We start from the raw sequence: 18,414 nt of genomic DNA on the forward strand, positions 1-18,414 counted from the left end.
GTGACTGTCACCTCTAGAGCAAGCTGCCGGCAGGGCTGCCTGGAGCCAGACTTGTGCAAAGAATAAAGCCGTAAAGCACGATGTCTTGTTGAAGCCTCGAGGGACTTAGCTCCCACCTCCACCACACGTCCCCCAGTCCCTGTCCTCTTTATGTTCTCTACAGTATCTGTCACCATCCAGGAAGTTAAAACCTAGGGCCTCTGGTTCACAGACTGTTAAGAATTCCAAGGTGGCAACCGCAGCGCCTTTAGTCAAGTAAAGGCTGTGCTGAGCCTGGGACCTCGAGCAGTGCCACTGGTCTTGTGCGGCAGGAGCTGGCACTGCCACTGTCCCCACTCGTGTGCTCTCTTTGTCATCGTTTTCTACTCCAGACTATAAGCTTGATGGGGCCTGAGATTTTTCTGTTCTGTTCTCTGTTACTTCTGCAGCAGTTAGAACAGATTATTTTTGAATAAATGAATGTGCTAGCACAAGGCTATCAGCTTTAAATCTGTTAGCCACAGAGCCAAGTGTGCAGATGAGGAAGCCGAGTGGGGTGTTCTGTGGCCCCAGGGCTGTGTAGGTGGGCGCAGGTGTTCCGATAAAGGAGCAGTGAAATTCAGTAGCTGCCCCAAGAGCGAGCATTTCAATGCCAGGGCATGGCTCTTCCTCTCTGCGTCCCACTTGAAGCAGTAACTTACTTTTGAATTTTCTGGTTCCAGTGGGTGAAGAGAACAGTCGCGTGAGGACAGGTCACCACCAAATGCATTCAGCCTGTTTCTCCCCTGTCACTTGAAAATACCCTTGATAATAACTTCACATACTTTTATAAGTGTCATAAATTATCCCATTTGTTCCACAAAACAAGCCTCTGAAGTGGAGATAAGTTGTGTTTGTCATGATTTGCGGATGTGGAATTTGGATCCACATTACCTGAGATTGTGCAACTACTCAGCTGAGAGGCTGCTAGAACCCAGGTTTTTAGTCTTATTTCTCTTTGTGTTTTGATCTTTTAAAAAAATGATTTCAAAAATTTATTCAAATTTGTGCTTTTTGAGAAATGTCTACCATTTTTCTATTTTTGTGTAAGGAATATACTGAAGAATTTCATATTATGTTTTCTTAAAACTATGATCCTTGTGAAGCTTGTATAAATCCCGAAATGGAGTATAGATACTGTGTCAACGATGAAGGTGGCTGATATGGATGGACTTTGAGACTGCTGTGGGGTGGCATATGAGGCATTTGGGGAGGTGTTTATAAACCTGCAGCTGGATGAATTGTTTTCGTGATTCAAGGATTAAATGGCAAGGCAGTCTGGAGTTTTTGATGAATTAGAGCTTGGTGAAATTTTCCGAGGAACTATGACATAGGCAGTTGTTTACAATGAATTTCTGTCAATTAAGAAACATTGTATTTCTGGGAAAGGTAGCTTAAAATGTTTCTTATCAATTGGGTACTTGGTTTTTTTGTTTTTTTTTTTTTTGCCATGGACACTCAATACTTACTTCTGGAAAATGTTGTCAGAACCAGACATTTTATTTTTAATTTTTTTTTAAATTTATTTTTATTGTTAAATCATAGCTGTGTACATTAGTGCAATCAAGGGGTACAATGTGCTGGTTTCATATACAATCTGAAATATTCTCATCAAACTGTTCAAAGTAGCCTTCATGGCAATTTTCTTAGTTACTGTATGTGGGCATTTGTATTCTGCATTTAGTGATTTTCTCTTGTACCCATTCTAAGATGCACTGTAGGTGTGGCCCCACACATTACCCTCCCTCCACCATGACCTCCCCCCTCCCTTCTCCTTATTTTAAAAATAAAACAATCTCAGAATTTTAACATCAGGGTAAGGATATAGCAGGATTAGCCACACCCAGCATTTTAAGTCACTTAACCTAACTAAAGTTGAATTAGGTGCTAATTTGTCAGGGTTTGAAATTCCTTCCCCTGCTTTGAGTCAGAGGAGGGAATTTCATTGAAGAGTTCCAGCTTTCTCTTTGGTGTTTGACCACTTAATAGGGATATTTTTCTGTTAAATAACGTCTATGTTGTGAGGATTTATAATGAGCTTTAGAAATACTGTGTACACGCTCGGCACAATTCCCGGTTTATAAAGCATTCAACAAAAGGTTGTTATTGTTCTTACTGTGTCTACTACCATTTAATAACTTTGAAAAGTAGTAGACTTATTTTGTCTATTACTGTGCAATTATTTTAAACAGGAAACATATTTTTAAGCCTATAGGTTGAAGTTCTGCACCGGTAACTTTATATACATTGCCTTATTTAATCCTCATGTCATTCAAACGAGGTGGTCTTAACCTACTCATATGTAAAGGTGGAAACTACAGCTCAGAGCTGTAAAACTTGTTTTCATTACAAACCTTTAAGAGATAGATCCAGGGTTCGAACTCAGTCTGTTTGATCCTAAATTCTGTGTTCCTTCCTTGACGGTATCTAGGTTCAAAAATAAATCTAGAAATGAGGCAAATTCAAGTTTGCACACAAAGTTTCCTCCTGGGTCCCTTACCTTGACCTCACTAGGTCTATTTTCATCATGCAGAAGCAGTTTGAGGAACTTGATGACAACTGCAGCTGGGAAAGCACTGTTCTGTTAACTGTCATGGTTGTCCCCAGTCCAGCCGGGCTTCTGTAGTTCTCTAGCCACAGCATGTTGTACTCATTGCCACCTGTAAGAAAAACTCGGACCCCACTTCAGGTATAAACAGATGGTGATTTATTACACCTGTGCATGGGGTCACTGCCTTAAAGGGCAAATGCACCGAAGAAAGGAGCAGGCTGGTTTTTATATCATTTTGTGCTGCGTGGCAGGCAGGCTGGCGAACACAGAAGCAGAACGTGGTGGTTAGCTCAGGGACGGGGTTCAGTGTGCGAGTTGGCTCAGGGGGTAGCTCGGGGCAGGGTTACAGTGTGGGAGTTGGCTCAGGGGGTAGCTCGGGGCAGGGTTACAGTGTGGGAGCTGGCTCAGGGGGTAGCTCAGGGCAGGGTTACAGTGAGTTGGCTCAGGGGGTAGCTTGGGGCAGTGTTACAGTGTGGGAGTTGGCTCAGGGGGTAGCTCGGGGCAGGGTTACAGTGTGGGAGTTGGCTCAGGGGGTAGCTCAGGGCAGGGTTACAGTGAGTTGGCTCAGGGGGTAGCTCGGGGCAGGGTTACAGTGTGGGAGTTGGCTCAGGGGGGTAGCTCGGGGCAGGGTTACAGTGTGGGAGTTGGCTCAGGGGGTAGCTCGGGGCAGGGTTACAGTATGGGAGTTGGCTCAGGGGGTAGCTTGGGGCAGGGTTACAGTGTGGGAGTTGGCTCAGGGGGTAGCTCAGGGCAGGGTTACAGTGAGTTGGCTCAGGGGGTAGCTCAGGGCGGGTTTCAGTGTGGGAGTTGGCTCAGGGGGTAGCTCGGGGCAGGGTTACAGTGTGGGAGTTGGCTTCAGGGGGTAGCTCAGGGCAGGGTTACAGTGAGTTGGCTCAGGGGGTAGCTCGGGGCAGGGTTACAGTGTGGGAGTTGGCTCAGGGTGTAGCTCGGGGCAGGGTTTCAGTGAGTTGGCTCAGGGGGTAGCTCAGGGCAGGGTTACAGTGTGGGAGTTGGCTCAGGGGGTAGCTCGGGGCAGGGTTACAGTGTGGGAGTTGGCTCAGGGGGGTAGCTCGGGGCAGGGTTACAGTGTGGGAGTTGGCTCAGGGGGTAGCTCGGGGCAGGGTTACAGTATGGGAGTTGGCTCAGGGGGTAGCTTGGGACAGGGTTACAGTGTGGGAGTTGGCTCAGGGGGTAGCTCAGGGCAGGGTTACAGTGAGTTGGCTCAGGGGGTAGCTCAGGGCGGGTTTCAGTGTGGGAGTTGGCTCAGGGGGTAGCTCGGGGCAGGGTTACAGTGTGGGAGTTGGCTCAGGGTGTAGCTCGGGGCAGGGTTTCAGTGAGTTGGCTCAGGGGGTAGCTCAGGGCAGGGTTACAGTGTGGGAGTTGGCTCAGGGGGTAGCTCGGGGCAGGGTTACAGTGTGGGAGTTGGCTCAGGGGGTAGCTCGGGGCAGGGTTACAGTGTGGGAGTTGGCTCAGGGGGTAGCTCGGGGCAGGGTTACAGTGTGGGAGTTGGCTCAGGGGGTAGCTCGGGGCAGGGTTACAGTGTGGGAGTTGGCTCAGGGGGTAGCTCGGGGCAGGATTACAGTGTGGGAGTTGGCTCAGGGGGTAGCTCGGGGCAGGGTTACAGTGAGTTGGCTCAGGGGGTAGCTCAGGGCCGGGTTACAGTGTGGGAGTTGGCTCAGGGGGTAGCTCGGGGCAGGGTTACAGTGTGGGAGTTGGCTCAGGGGGTAGCTCGGGGTGGTGTTACAGTGAGTTGGCTCAGGGGGTTACATTGTAGCAGTTGGCACGGAGACAGCTTGGGAGACTCAGTAGCTTGGGAAACTCTGCTTGAGTAAGTTTTCACCATTGTTTTACCTGTGGCTAGGAGTTTTTAAGAACTCAGGGAACTTCCTTATTCTATTCTGAAACCTGTTCCCGGATTTTGCTGGGGGCAGGGGGGAGTGTTTGAGACGTGCAGGGACTCAGGCTGAGACAGTTAGGGGCCTTTAGGGGTCTTTTTGCTGAGTCAGTTATTACAAGGAGACAGCATCTTGAGGCCCCGATACGCCTACTAGTAGCTAACACTTGACTTGGTGGCATGGTAATGCCACAAAGAGTCTACCATGCAGAATAATTTCCAGTGAACCCTCCGAACATATTAAGGAGTCAACTCTCTGCCAGGAAGAGGGCAGCTCTGGGAAGGTTAAGAGAGCCCTTTGGATGCAGAAAGTTGGAGACTCAGTGACTAGAGCAGCAGTGTGTTGGGAAGCGGTCCTGAGCATTGAAAGAGTCAGGATGCGTCATTATCATTTCTCTCCCTGATGTACCCCTGTCTGTTTTTCACTTTTTACCTCTGTAGCTTTGTCTGTTCCCAGCCTTGGAAGCATCTATTTATCACTTTCAGTGATGGTCACCACCTTAAGATCCTTTTAACATGTGATCCAAGTAGAAAAGGAATGTGCAGTCACAGCCTCTCATCTCCTGCCGTGGGTGGCACTAACCGACTGGGATCAGTGGACTACCTGTGTGGTGACCCTGCAGTGACCACTCCTCCAAGGAAATCTACGGACTGGTTTTATCCTTCAAAATACTATTTGAGTGCTTTTCATTTATGTATATTAATAATATCCATCATATTAGTACCTTGGATAAGGAGATTAGCTTTCTCCATTTCATTTAGTGTGATTCAGTGATTTATAGTGTTATCTGATGTGACTTGGGTGAAAAAGGAAAGGTATGGGGCTAAGGAAGAAATTTATGCTTAGGAATAAAATTTGTAAGGAATGAAAACATTCATGAAACAGAATTATCTTCAAATACAATTTTGTAGGCAGGCAGGAGCCCTGTATATAGAATTTTGATTACAGAAATTTCTTGGCACATACCTGATACAGAGATTGGCCTGCTGTATATTACTTTTTGTGTTCCAGGAGAAGATTTCCCAAAGAAGATAATTCATCTGATAAAGTTGCTGTATTAGCCCACTGTGCATTTTAAACCAAAAATCTTTGTACCATTGCAAATTGGCAGTGACCACCAGGGATGCCTGGAGCTGGGGTTAAACTGCTCCTTCCAAACTGGAGATTTAAGTAGCTTGTTTTCCTTTCGTTTTTGAAACTACTGGGAGAAGCAGAACACATGCAGGATTTTATTGCATTGTATAGAGTTTCTCAAAAGACCCCAGGCAGGCTGCAGCAGAATGACCCGGTAGATGTGTGGGTTGCTCATTCATGGCTTCCATGGACTATGCTTATTACAGAAGGACATTAAAAGGTATCCAATTTCACAGCAGCTGGACAGTGCTAAGTATTCACACAGCGTACGGTTGGCCACTGTGCCCTCTTTATGGCGCGTATTTGAATTGGAATGTTACATATTTGCATCTAATTAATTTTCATGTATCATCGAACCAAGGTGCCTGAGATTTCCAGTTTAATGTAAGCACAGAGCATGGGCTTTGATTTTGGCGCTCTCATGGCGGGGATTCGCTGTGGGTGCTGAAAAGCAGTATATGGGATGAATCAGAGTCTCTAGCAATCCTAGAACCGAAAAAACTGACCATGCACTTTCACCAGAATGCCTTTTGAATAACTGTAATTATTTATGGTCATGATTAAACTGATGGTGGCCTGAGGAGCAAGCACTCATTGAACAGCAAGGTTTCTTTAGCTACTTGGATATGTAGTAGGAGGAAATGAACAGTCTCTCACCTGTCAGTCTGGTGTTTATGAAGCCAGCTATCACCAGGCTTATGTGGGCTTCAGGTTCTCACTAGATCTGTAAAGACATTAGCAACAGATCATTTTTGCCATGGATCCTCTCAGGATTTGCAACCCAGGCCATCAGAGGCAGGGCTCCTCCTGTGCCGACCTTGTGCCTGTGGCCCCTGACAGGTTGATCGCAGACTTGGGGGTTCATGGGAATTGGTTGCTGTTTCCCTCAGGCACAGGGCTGTAAGAGGAAACAAACCAATCTGAAAATACATTGAAATAAGTCTGTTGTGGATATTGACTGAGCCTAATGTCCTAAAATATTCAATATATGAATGGTTAGCCCCATGGATGGAGGTGATGCAGAGCATGGAGCAGGGCAGGTGGGGCCAGGGGCTTGGTGTCCAGCGGTTTGAGACTTGGATTTGCTCTTGAGTAGGTGTGAAGTTTCAGAGCAGAGCAAATAATAGTCTTTAGTGAGGGCGTTGTGAAGAGGGATGTGAGAGTCCGTGTTTAATCACGGGGCTGCCAGACGCTGAGTGCTCCGTGCTGTTACTGAGGTGGCTCCTCATACTCAGGGGTCCAAATGTGGAAGTGTCTTTGTCATTTTTTATCTGAATTTAGTTTAGGTATCAAGACTTATTTTTACTGGGCACTTCTGCTTTAAATCTTCCATCTATTTTGTGTAAATAGAGCCAACGTTCCTCTGTTTCCCTTCTCACTAAGACTGATCCTCAGCTCCAGAGGACTCTTGAATCATTTTGGCATCAAGGATGCGTCAGATGTCCTGTGATGCTTTGCACTTGGCGTCTGAGGCTGTTGCCTTGATACATGGTTTGTTATTTCCATGTGGAAACCGCACAGTAATTGATCCAGGGGCCCCTCCTGCTCTTCCATTGCTGACTTGGCCTCACTGGGCTCTTGACACGAAATTGTTCATTCGGTTCTGCGGACCTTCCCTCCCCACAGTCCTTGTGCCCTGTTGGTGTTCCACGATGTTATAGTTCTTGTGATGACTATTAATCATTCCTTCAGAAGAGTGTGCTTGAGATCAGGATAACACAAACTGACCAGGGTACTAAGGACGGCTTGCACAGCCATAGATCTCTTCAGGGTCATGGTGGCCCATGGGCAACTGGTGATGGAGCCTGTGAAAACAGCTAGTCTCTAATTCCTGATGACTATAGCTGAGATGTAAATTCAAGTGTTTTGTTCCCAAATACGGTGTTCTTTTAATTGTTGCCATTGCATTTATTTTGTAAACGGATATGTTTTTCTTAGCAAGTTTTTCTTAGAATTTTAAGAGAGCACCTGCCCTCCACCACCTAAGAGCCCACATCCACCAGATCTGACCCCTGGGTCAGCAGCAGTCAAGAGGGATCTGTCCACTGGAGCCGCTACTGCCGTGTAGAGCTCCTGAGTCCACCTCAGGGGTTGAGAGGAAACTCTAGATCAGTGGCTCTCAACCTTCCTAATGCTGCGGCCTTTTTTCTTTTCTTTTTTTTAAGAGACAGAGTCTCACTTTGTCGCCCTCAGTAGAGCGCTGTGGCATCACAGCTCACAGCAACTTCCAGCTCCTGGGCTTAGGCGATTCTCTGTCTTCAGCTTCCCGAGTAGCTGGGACTACCGGTGCCCGCCATGACGCCTGGCTATTTTTTGGTTGCAGTTTGGCTGCAGCCCTTTAATACAGTTCCTGTGGGTTGAGAACGGCTGCTCTAGATGCTTTTTCATTATTTTCCGTCCACTCAGCTTCACTCTGAGAGTTTGCTTTGAGCTCACTGGAACCAGCTTACATCCTGTAACAACCCAAAGAAATTGGAACTATGACTCTCCTCATTTTAATGAAGAGGAAAGATGGGCAACACAGGCAAAACCCAGGTACTGTCGGGCTGCTGGCTGGAGAGGAGCAGGGCGGACGCCCACTGCAGGTGGACAACTTAGGACTGGTCTGGGTCATGCTGCCCTGAGCTGTTATGAGAACGAGGCTGATTAAGACCCTGCAGATGGGTTGTAATTAAAGACCTTGCAGGTGGGCTCTTTTGAGAACAGAGTTAATTAAGACCCTGGGACATTTCCAAGAAGCAGCGGATACTCCTCAAATTTGTGTGTAAAACCCAGAGGCTGGGCCTTTCTAGTGCCTGCAAGTCACGAGGACGGGGCCCACTCACTGAACAAGTCATTAATAAACTTCCTTTTTCTTGCTAAACCTTTACTTGCTCTTTTCAATTATTTTGGTGACTACCTTGAGCCATGGTGCCACTCTTAAGCGTATTAACTCAGGTCTTTCTGACTCGGAACTCTTGACTCTGCACTGGTATTTCCCCCCAGAGCCTCAGAACCTCCTGTCACCCTTGCTGCAGAGGAAGACTCCGGGGCCTCCACGGGAGGCACGGAATCAAGATGGAGGCTGCTGGCCTCCATCCTTGGAGATTCTGACTTCCAAGCATCTGTAACACACCTAGTTAATATTCATTGAGCAACTTTGCTTTCCTGGCAATTAATTCCTGAGAAAGTAAATGGGGTTAGCAATATCGGGAGCTGCAGTTTAAACAAGTATGGTTCTTGTGCCTGATATGTGAATGAACAACTCAAGAATTCCTGGATTACCAAGTACTTTCTCTCTAGAACTACATACATCCATAAGCTTCACAGAACTCCTGAACAAAGTCTCACTCTGTTTTCGGAACATAATCACTGATGCTCGTTTATGAGGTGAGGCTCTGCCAGCCTATTGGCCAAAGTCCTTTTTTCGCTCTGTGGCTTTTTTGGCCTGGAGATCCATGCCTCATGCAGGAATTATGTGACTTTGATAGACCTGTAGCCAGGTGACAGACAAATATTCTCATTCTGTCTTTCTCTGATCCTTGGTAGAGTTTCCCCCCACTAGGAGTAAGGGGCCCAGCCTGCTTTACCAGGCAATGTGAAAAAGTCACTGCCCCAAATACCCACCAGCTCCCTCCTCTGTCCCCCACCTGCTGAGCTTTCTGGTATGTCACCCTACAGGGCACAGACCAATTATGGGGTGGGGGAATTATGAGGGTGTGAATGCAATCAAATAAGAGAAAGAAATGTCTCACCAAAAGTGATCTAATACAGTCACGGAATGCAGTGCCTTGTGAGGTAGTAAGCGCCCTTCCTTGTCCATAACCAAGCAGAGCCTGGACAAGGCTCCATAACTGTCGGGAATCCTGTGTAAAGAACTGAATGTAACTATCATCTGATTATTAAGGAATACTAGATGTTTAATTTATCACTGGTGAAAATTATGAATAAATGCTTTTGTGTACTCCTTTCAAAATGCTGTCTAGATTGGATTCATACAGAAAGTTTTATGTTTTTTTTTTTTTTTTTTGGGGTTTTACTATTTTATTATTTCACAAATGATTTGTTTTTTGAAAGAGTTTCCCTGCCCAAGGATTTCAAATCTGCGTTTTAAGGCAGCTCCTCCAGGTTCTCCGGCAGTTGCCTCTCACCTCCCTCCCGTATCCTTGCACATTTAAATGGCAGGACAGGGGCCGGGAGACGCACATGACTCACCTCCCTCGCTGAGTGCAGGTTCTCACTACTCCCAGGTGGGCCTTTAGATTAATTAGACATGAATGACAATGATGTGAGTGAACTTATCATAGTTAATGTAGCTATTAGGAATATATTTTCTGGCAGCATCTGTACATAATTTAGATAAGGAAGCATAAAACCTGAAATAGATCCTTCCTTAATTATTTTTCAAGGAAAAGATGGAGAGTGCGTTAGATTAATTGGATTTTTCAATGTGATTCTGTCAGTTGGGAGTAAGACATTGATCTTGAACCCACTCTTCCAATTTACTGTGACTTGTGGCTCAGGTATCCCCACTTAGAATTTTTTTTTTCTAAATAAAAGTGGGATGAAAGCAAAAGCCAGAAGTAGGCAAGGCACTAAACTTAGATACTAAAGAAAAAAAAAGCAAAAGCATAGGATCTCAACCAAAAGGTGAAAAATGGAAACACACAATGAAAAGTCTGCCAGTAAGTTTTTAAACTTCAAAGATGACTTAACAGTTGTGCCTTACTTTGGGAAGGTCAGTTACAGCTACAGAGTAGAAACCTTAAGGGCATAACCATAGCCAGCACTTATTAAACCTTTGCTACGTATTAGATTTTGTATCAAATATTACACATGCTGCATCACAATTTAATCCTCATAGTCAACCTTTGAGGAATGTAGTGAAATATCCTGATCCGTATTACATGGAAGTTAAGGAGGAAACACGGACTCAGGTTAATTAACAGGCTGAATGTTAAGGAGTTGATAGTTTCAGAGCTGAATTTCTTAACCCAGATTCATCAGACTCCAAGACCTATTTTTTAGCTCTGAAGATACCTATATTCTCCCTTTATTATACTCAGTTTTGGATCTCAAGTTTAGCTGGAGCCTGTTCAAAAGACAGTGACTTTAGTGATGAAAGGTTTCCTGGCATTTCATGGGGGCAGGGGCTGAAGGCCTGGGGGATGGCTTGGATCTGTCAGCGATGGGGTGAACTCCATCCCCTAGTATCTGAAAATACCTATTAAGGATGGGGACTCGGATTTGATTTACATGATGTGAGGGTGACTTTTGTGTGTCACCTTGGCTGGGCTGAGGGACACTCTGCTGGCTAGACCATTTCTTGGTATGTCTGTGAAGTGTTTCTGGAAGAGTAGCATTTGACTCCATAGCATCCTGGCATGTTGGCAGTGCCAGGGAACTAGTGAGCACCTAGATAACTCCAGCAATGTTAAGAGTCCGGTGCGGGTCAGCAGGGCAGTGGGTATAGCCTCTTGCTGAGCCTTCCTCTTTTAGTCCTACGCTTTTGTTACCAGGCTGCACAATAACTTCCAAAGATGTGTGTTTGAATAGTTGTTTCTTATGTCCCTTTTATTATGAATATAGTTATACCATAACCCTCAGAACGCAAATGTTTGGATCTGGTGAGGGACTGGGACTTTATCACGCCCAGCCTCCCCTGGCTCTGGCTGCCCTGAAGTCCCCAGGCCGGGGATTTTGCCCTGGAGGTTTGTGTCCTTGGACTGGCTTGTTGCTTTCTTGTGTGAAGGACGTGAGCTCCCGCCATTGCCCAGCCCATCCACGTTTCAGGAATCACATTACTGAGGAGGCAGGTTGCATGACAGATACTAAGCAGGTGTTTATAGATACTCGGAAGCCAGAAATGTGTTCGTTATCCACTTGCTTCCTGTGATTCACACCCTCCTGGCTTCTGTCCTTGAAACAGAGAGGAATGTGACCAACAGCATGAGGCCAGAATCACAGTGGGGCTGTTGAGTGCCATCTTACATAGCACAACCTTGAGTAAATTTCTTCTCCAATATCTATCCTGGTTTCCTTCATTGTTAATAAAAGTTATTGAAATATGACACACAAGGTCCTAGCACTCCAGTAGGCCAAGGTGGGTGGATTGTCTGAGCTCAGGAGTTTGAGACCAGCCTAAGCCGGAGCGAGACCCCATCTATAAAAAGTAGTGGGGTGTTGTGGCAGGTGACTGTAGTCCCAGCTACTTGGGAGGCTGAGGCAAGAGAATTGCTTGAGCCCAAGAGTTGGAGGTTGCTGTGAGCTGTGACTTCATAGCACTCGATAGAAGGGGGCAAAGTGAGACTCTGTCTCAAAAAAAAAGAGACACAGACATGCATTGGCACAAACACAGCTGTGAGACACTGGCACACCAAGGTCATGGACCCTTGCTGGTTTGCGTGGTGCTGCCAATGTAAGCTCACTCTGGAAAGTTCACAAACTTAATCATCAGACTTGCTATGATGACAGCTCTGATGGTCATTTCAGAAAAAAGTGTTTTCAAATTGCTTTGAAGGGTGGTCTAGGCACTGGCATGGGTACACAGCTTCCCACGGGGAGGACTTTGAAGATGACCATAGTGATATTCAGCAACGAGGCATGTAGCACTTTTTCCTAGGATGAGTTCACAAACTTAATTGTCAGAGCTTTTGTATATACTATGGATAGATGTGTTTTCTAGTAGCCACATTTCAAAAATGAAAGAAGTGTGAAGTTAGTTTGCACAATGTATATTTTATTTAGGTCAATATATCCCAAATGTTCTAGTTTTAACATGTGGCTCTGGTCAGAACTCCGGTGTTCAATCGCCACACGTGGCTGGGCAGCCGTATCGGCCAGCACAGCTGTCGAGGGAGAGCTGCTCGTGCTTTCCTATATATAAACTTCAGTGAAAACAGCGTGTTAGAGAGGAGTGAGCACTCCAGGTCTAGCTCTGCCTCTTACTAGCTGGGGGGCCCCATGCACAAAATGGGGAATTAGTAAATACCCTCATGGAGCTGTTTGGAGGTTTAAATGAGATAAAGTAAAGTGCTTGCACACAAGCTCTGGATACATTGCAACTATCAGTATTGTTAGATTCCATTGGGGAGTTTGGATAAAATTTGTAAATTCCTCCTGAATGTGGGCTAGATGAGGACTGTTAGGGGGACAGGCATTGATTTGTACTTGGCTTTGGTTGGCTATAGCATGAATGTGGTCCTGTGTTGTTTGTATTTTGTCCGCTCCCGGCCTTCACCTCCCCCTTGATTCTTCTCTCCTGGATGTTTTTCTGATGTTTCCCCTTCTCGAGCTCTTGGTGTCTCTTCTGCATATTCCCTGTGATCAATCCTGGGCTCACCCCTAGCTCTGTCTGTGACTCTTTGCCCTGACCTGATGTTTGCTTTTCACATCTCTGGCACCAAACCTAGTTTTGTTCTTTTCGTGCTCCAGAGAGCAAATTAGGACAGATAACCCTGACAGCTGAATGCACCGAGATGTGAGCTTTCTAACGATTGGGGGGATCTTCAGTTACCTGTGCCTCACCCTCACAGTGAATTCACAATGAAACTTCATTTTTCAAACAAAGAGATGCTGATGGAAGGTGCCGTAGAGTAGAGAGCATTGTGATTTAGATTCAGATTTGCAACAAAGACGTAGGCACCACTTAGTGCCACTTGGTGGTCCACAGAACTTGCTTGACTAGGGAATGAAGCAATGGCGGGGGATTTTGCAATGTTGGAAGCAATGTTGGAATTTTCGCAGGATTAGGCCAATCCCAGTCCCTGTTTGCGGGAGTGTTGGCCAGAGCCTGAATCTGGATGGGCAAAGACATGACAGGAGCACAGAGATTTAGGGAATGAATCTTCCTGCTGCCGAGTGATTATAAGAGTTTTAATTATGGTAAATTGCTGTATTTTTTTTTTTTTTTTTTTTGTCAAATGCAAAATCTGAACCCAAAGAAGCTTTCAGATCCAATCTTAAATGATTGGTTTAGAAAGTAAAGTGAGCATGGCTGTTTGTTTCTGGAAATTGTGAGGGTGAAGTGCCAATAAGCCCCACCTTGGTGAACATCTGGACATGACGTAACTCTTCAGCCATGCGAGAAATAAGCAGGCAAATTACTGGCCTTATTTTTACAAGTCCTAAAGACAGCACTGAGCCATCTGATCTTTGAAATAAATGCCTCCCAAAATAAAGTTGCCCAAATCATTGGCAGTGTTAGGGCTTTGAAGAAACACAGATGGTTCAGAGTTGCATGGGGCAAATTTATCCGCAGTGTTGGCAAAGGGAACGCTAATTAATTATAATAGGACTGGCGGGTGCTTGTTCTGCTGTGTGGCATCTTGGCCTTTATCTAGTTTTAAGATCCAGCCTCTTTCACAGTTTTTCCTTTAAGTGTATTCTTCCTTCTTGTAGTAAATCTCAGTCTATAGCATGAATTTGGTAAGAATTATGCATGATCTGTGGTTAATTCCTCTCTAGATATCTTGACCAGCCTCCAAAATCTCATTGTTATCAATGGTTAAAGTTTCTCATAGTTATGTTCTATTTTCCAATTAACTTGGGAGCTCCTGGAGGGTAGGGGTGGCTGTTTGTCCAACTGTAACCCCCAGCCCTGCCTGGCAGGCTCATGTGGATTCTTTCAGCGTCAGTCTTTGCGGAGACTGTCCTCCACCGAACTGAGGCCTGCTGGAGTCACAGCCATTCACCCACCCGGGTAGCTCTTGCTGTTGGCTGAGTTCAGCTGGCTTTATTTTCCCAAAGTCAGGAGAGGGAACGGCTCACTCCAACAATTTTCAGTTAGTTGTATAAATTATGTTCCTGAGACTCAAATTGTATATCAATGAATAAAATAAGAAAACACCTCCCTCCCCACAATGGATTATGTCCCTGAATTCCAGGAATCATCCAATTAGTTCAACCTGTGTTTGGAGGGGCTGAAAGGGGAGTATGGATGGATCAGCAGAAGCCCAGCCCTCAACACTCACTCTTAAACACTCATTCATTCTGACACACACACACACACACACACACACTTACACACACACATACTAAATACCTCTCAGGATGCTCTTCTGAGCGGTGTTGTATTGCGTTGAAAGTTACTGACACAGTTGAATCCTTGAGGTCAAAGATTTGTCTTACTTATCTTTGTCCTTTCACAGAAAATAACACCTTTCCACATTTTAAAAGGCAGTACAGGTAAGTATATTGTTTGTTCCTTTTAGTAGCTTAGAAAAAAAATTTTTTTTTACAAGTAAATTGTTTTAAAATTTTTAATTAAATCGTAACTATATACATTTATGGGGTACAATATGATGATTTGATATACAATGTCTTCAGAAGATTCCTCTTAGTGAATCTTCTAAGCTTTGGCCATTCTCTTTAAGACCTTACCCAAGTTTTCCACTCTGAATTCCACAGGTGAGGGTGGAATTTGTGGCAAAACTAAAGGCCTTTAGATAGAACCACTCTCAAAACATTAGCAAGGACTCTCCTGTCCCTTAATGATTCTTTACTTCATCTTCGACTGCTCATAATTCCTCCCCACGTGACCGTCTCTGGGCCGCCTCCCCTGGCCCTTGCTGTGACTCTGCACCTGTGGCAGACGTCCTTTGCTCCCTGTACACACTGGCCTTTCACAGGGGCTTACCTTCTTCTGCAGCTTTGCTCCCATCAGCCTCTTTCCTGGCTGCCTCCCAGTCTTAACTCTCTCCCATGTTCTGAAGACACACAAATGTGTGTTTTCTAACCCAGATGTCAGTCCCTAGGCTCAGAGTCTAATGTACAACGTCCCATGGGCCACCTCCCCCCCGAGAAGAGTCATGCCTGTCCTGTTCCTGCAACCCCAAGTACCATTAGGATCCTTTGAAAGCAGATGACTTTCCTCGTATTTTGGTAGCTCACCTCCATTTTTACAAATAAGACGATAGAACCTTGAAACTCTCTCGGTTTCAAGGTGCAAATGCCTGTTACAGTTTATGAATCTGTGACTGGCGGCTCATCCCCTCGGCACCCTGGATTTCTTTCTCTCCGGATTTCCTGGTACATGAACATCCTTCCGGTGTCCACGGGATTATAAACTGTCATCTCTTGTAACTCTCTGGCAGTGAAATGCAGGCTCCTTCCTGCAAAATGTGCTTCCTGAAATTGCTCTATCAGATCACTCTAGGATTAAAAATTATACTTCAAACCAGAGGATGAATGGACTTTGGGGAAAAGTTAATATCGTCTTGGTTTAGGTTTGCTAAGAATACAACATTCTGATCAAAAAGTGAAATGTAGGAATGGGAAAGACCGTGAGATATTATCTAGTATTCTGGTTTATTCCCTCATTCTCAGCAGGGAGTAAAGGTATGCCTCTGTGGCTTTAGGAAGATTTACGGTGAATTTACACCAAATAGGTTCATGTTCTTTGATGAGACCTTATTTACTGGATCCGTAATTTAGTGTCGTATTTTGGGTGTCTCGCAGTAAGGTTCATGGCAGACTTAAAGTTCTGGGAATTGTTAGCATCATGTATCACCCTGTTTGCTACTTTTAAGATCCATGTTCTTCATATTTTCCAGAGCCTGCCTGGAGCCTACATCCTTGTAGGGTTTATGACATCATCCTCATAACTTGCCAAGGGTGATTTTCTGCAATGTGGAAACTCTTCAATATTTTCAAGTGACTATTTAGGATATTTGTATGTTTTCTTGACAACCCATCAGGAACTAATATCATGTCTCTGCAGTCATGCTGAATTGGTCGTATGCCCTGTTTGTTAAAAGGGAGATTAAAAGGAGGTATGTTACTGGGTAGTTACTATGGTTATGACGGTTAATGACGGTTACTATGTTACTGTCCTAAGGTTACTATGTTACCAAGAGCTAACAATGTGGTTTTTCTCTATGTATACTCAGATAAATTGATAAAGCATTAAAAAAGACAGGGTTTGTGTGTGAGAGAGTATGTCTGTGTGCTAACTGGCCATAAAAGGTTGGCAAAGGCTTATTGTTCAAGAACTTAATAAAGTGAGTATTTGCCTGTCAGTGATTTTTATAAAGCTACTTTCCTTGTGTATGAAAAAGGAATTCTGAACTATGCTTTGCTTTTGTAACTGAAGAGGACAAGAGCTTTTCTTCTGATTAAAATCTCATTTCATACTAATTTGATACTAGGACTTTTTCCTGAAGACCTTTACCGTCTTTAACATATGTAACAATGATCTGTCTGGTGATATTGAGATTAACTGGCAATGCTGATTCTGTACATTTATTTAACACTTTGCAGTTTACACGTTCATTCATACAAAATATAAAACTTGACCCTCAGTGTTAATGAAATAATATCAAGACCAGGTTAGTTTTTGTGAGGTTAAACTAATGATTTATTTTCTTTAATTTGGAACATCATTATTGTAGGTATTTATAAGTCTCTAAATTAGAATCTTGCTGTTAAGGTAGTAGTAATGTTGGGTTATTAAACTCTTGTTTCAAGAGAACTGACAATTTACTGTTCTTCTCATGATCATTTCAAGTAATTAGCACTATTATTACAAGGTCTGATAACAGCCTAGGCTTCTGAAGAGTAATGTAATTTCTTATGATATGAAAGGATACTGCCTTTCTAGAGTAGTCATAAAATAGTCCCTGTACCCTATAGGAGTCTCATATACTACTGAATTAGTAGTACAGTAATTCTCTTCAAAACAGAATAATACTACTTGGTTATATTCCTAGACTTAACCACCTAATTGTTAGGAAGTAGAGGTCTGGGGACTACTCAGTACCTTTTACAATAGCTACAAAGAAAATAAAACACTTAGGAATACATTTAATCAAGTAGGTGAAAGCTATCTACAAAGAGAACTATGTATCACTCAGGAAGAATATTGGAGATGATGTAGACAGATGGAAAAACATAAAACATTCCATGCTCATTGATTACCAGGATCACCACTGTTAAAATGTCCATACTGCCTAAAGTGATTTACAGATTCAATGCAGTCCCCATCAGAATACCATTGTAATAGTTTAGTGATTTAGAAAAAATAATTCTATGATTTGTTTGGAACCAGGAAAGAGCCTGAATTGCTAAAGCAACCTTAAACGAAAGGAACATATCTGGAGGAATCACCTTACCAGACTTTCTACTGCAAGGCTACGGTCACCAAAACAGCATGACAGTGGCATAAAAATAGGGAAAGAGAGACGCAGACCAATGGAACAGAAAAGAGAACCCCAGAGGTAATGCCATCCACGTATTGCCACCTGATCTTTGACAAAGCAGATAGCAATATATATGGGGGCAAAGAATCCCCGTTCAGTAAATGGTGCTGGGAAAATTAGATGCCACATTTAGAGGATTGGAACATGATATATACTTGTCACCACTCACTAAAATCAATTAAAGATGGATTACAAATTTAAATTTAAGATATGAAACCATAAAAATTCTAGAAGAAAATGTTAGGAAAACTGTTCTAGGTACCGGCCTTGGGCTAGAATTTATTAAGACCTCAAGATCAATTACAGCAACCACAAAAATAAATGAATGGGACTTGATTAAATTGGAGAAAGCAGGTGTGAACAGCCAAGGACGCAGTCATCAGCGCAAACAGACACTTGCAGGCAGGAGGAAAGATTCACACGTGGCACATTCAGTGAAGGGAGAACTACCAGAATCTACAAAGAACTCAAGCAAATAAGCGAGAAAAAAATCATAGGCCCCATTCATAGCAGGGAAAAGACTGGAACAGAAACCTTTCCAAAGAAGATAGATTGTTTTATTCCTTCTGTATTCCTTTCTGTCTAAGAAATCCTCTGACCACCAGGGATGGGGGGTGGGCGAAGAAGATAGACTAATGGC

At 44.2% G+C, this 18,414-nt stretch overlaps 1 protein-coding gene across 4 annotated transcripts in view; it reads left to right on the forward strand.

Moving 5' to 3' along the window:
• Nucleotides 1-18,414, forward strand: part of TAFA2 (TAFA chemokine like family member 2) — a 480,911-nt gene that overhangs the window by 238,512 nt on the left and 223,985 nt on the right. The window lies entirely within an intron of this gene.

This window comes from Nycticebus coucang, chromosome 12, assembly GCF_027406575.1.
Source record: "Nycticebus coucang isolate mNycCou1 chromosome 12, mNycCou1.pri, whole genome shotgun sequence".
Classification (NCBI taxonomy): Eukaryota; Metazoa; Chordata; class Mammalia; order Primates; family Lorisidae; genus Nycticebus; species Nycticebus coucang.